The sequence below is a fragment of the Mus musculus genome, chromosome 16 (assembly GCF_000001635.26).
Source record: "Mus musculus strain C57BL/6J chromosome 16, GRCm38.p6 C57BL/6J".
In the NCBI taxonomy this organism is placed as follows: domain Eukaryota; kingdom Metazoa; phylum Chordata; class Mammalia; order Rodentia; family Muridae; genus Mus; species Mus musculus.
The window spans coordinates 42,881,917-42,884,369 of record NC_000082.6 but is presented as its reverse complement, the minus strand read 5'-3'; the positions used below and the strand labels follow the sequence as shown (position 1 = coordinate 42,884,369).

The window sequence follows — 2,453 nt, the reverse complement described above, 5'->3', positions numbered from 1 at the left end:
GGAACTTCTGCCATGATGGAATTTCATTAAGTAGCTAAAAAGATGAGGGATCATAAGCATGTGTAAAGATGTCTGGCTCTGGTAAAGTTATAATGGGTAATGTCAATTTTCACGATGTTAAATTTGAACAAGAATTAGTTGAAAATTAGAAAATGGATAGCTACGAAGCAAGACTTTCATCACATAGATGTAAAATATCATGACCAACAATGAGTCCATTCTGTGTGACAAGTACCAAACCAGCATGAAGGCTCTCAACATAAACAAAGAGCCAGCCACATCTATCCTTAACAGGGTGGCATGGTTCTAAATGTTAACTTTCTCAAATGCTGAGTCCCAAATAACAGAAGTTAGGGAGAGTCAAACTGTACTTGAAACACCAAGATTAACTTTACACCAGAGATCTCCATTTTTGGATAGCAAAACTCAGTAAGATAAGTGAGAGGCGGTAAGAGGGAGAATATACCTACAAATACAGGAAAATAACCTCCATTACACAGAATGAGGAATGGTCACAAACTTCTATGTTTCATTCTTATACTTATTTTTAGCTCAAAAGACCAACCACTCCAACATTGTAATGCTTTGCTCTAAAACCCTTTCCAGAGCAAGAAATTGTATTATGACCCCAAGCTTTCAAAGGTGCTTCTCTGAGAGTTGTTATATAAAGAACAGTAAAATGCAAATACCATAGCCATTAAGAAGACTAGGTACCACAGGCTGTCAAAAGAACAAACACAAGAGTATCATTCACAATAAATCTGAAGAGAAAAGCTGCCATGCATGAATTGAATGTTAATTTTTTTAACCACACAGTGTCTTTTCATTTTAACTATTTGAACCATCCAAAATTATTATTTCACTTTATTTCATTATGTGCTAAAATCAGAGTACTAATAAACATCTGAAATACTGTCATAAGGAAAAGTAAAACTGCAGAAGTGATGGTTCATCAATTCATTACCCCCTCAGTATTCAGACTACCAAACTGAACATGTGTACACTTAGCAGAATGAGCATAGCATCTCTGAAAAGTGTGTGGTATCTGCTATATTTTTACAGACACAGGGCACGTGAGTGGCTGGGCTAGCTAACTATTTGAAATTGTAATAAACTTTAAATGTTACTATTGCCAAGCATAGAGAGCATATGTCTTAATCTCAGCCCTCAGGAGCAAGAGGCAGGCCATACTCTATGAGGTGAATGGCAACTTGGTCTACAGAGCAAGTTTTAAGTCAGTCAGTGGCTACATAGTGAAACTCTGTATTAAAATATAGAAATACTTTACTTTTTATTCACGGGCATTAACTACTCAAAATAATGCAAACTCCTGTACACTGATATGATCTGAGCTGGTAATCTGAAATGTATTTAGCATATCTATTATACTATCAAATAAAACAGAGCCTCCCTTTGGCTGATGGCATCAAGGGAAAATTAAAGTTTCATACAAAACTTCTAGATCATATCCCATGATGAGCTTAGTAGAGCCTGGTATAAAACTCTATGACTATAAGGTGAAAGAAATCAAAAGCTAAATTTCATAATGAACTAAATAAAATTAATATATCAAGCTATTTCACCTTTCACATCCATCAAAACCTCATGGAAACCAACAGGTCTTTTTGAACCTGTTGAACCAAACTGGATTCTAAACAGGCTTTTACAAATTCCTCCAGAAACAGTTCAAAATTTGGTGACACAGAATAAACAGTCACTAAGTGGTTTACAAGTCAGCTTATTGCAGTAACCTGTCATTCTCTATAATGCAATTAAACTTATTGCCTAACTGCAGGCTAGCACTGTCATGATTTCTCAAAAAAAAAAAAAAAAGCTTTGAATCGCAAACTCTTAGTGGTCCATGATGATGCTAGGCAGTGATTTCTGAAGCAATTTTAAGGAAAAAGGTACACAAAGATGTTTAAAATCAGTAGGATCTGCTGGTTTCAATGTGTATTTCTGCCCTGCCTTGGCGTATGTGTGTACCATCCCTGGTTCCAGAGATGGCTCTTAGTTACTCAAACTTTATCTATATTAGAATAAGGATATAAAACCCAAACTCACCTGTTTTCCTTGAAGATAATATACATTCATCTACACGTATATTGTATGGAATTAGAAAATGACTGTTAGCTAACTCACTCTATTATTACCAGCTTTCTTCAAATAAACAACTTTATGCTAGATACAATCAACTATAAATCCTATTACTATAGCTTCCTGAACCAGGGTGAGTTGGTGGGAAAATGTATGCAAACTAATAAATTTATTCTTTCTAATTATAAAAGATAACAAATAGCTGATACTGTGTCTACATTTAGAGTTGATATGTCTGAAAGCAATATCACTAAACTGTGACATACCACTGACGATAGGACATGATCAAGTTCAAACAACTAGTCAACAGCTGTCTCTACTTACTTCACATCCAGATTTTTGGTCATGTGCAATAA

General features: G+C 35.0%; 1 protein-coding gene across 15 annotated transcripts in view; it reads right to left on the bottom strand.

Annotated features, from left to right (window-relative positions):
• The window catches only part of Zbtb20 (zinc finger and BTB domain containing 20), a 758,704-nt gene that overhangs the window by 750,023 nt on the left and 6,228 nt on the right, over positions 1 to 2,453 (bottom strand). The window lies entirely within an intron of this gene.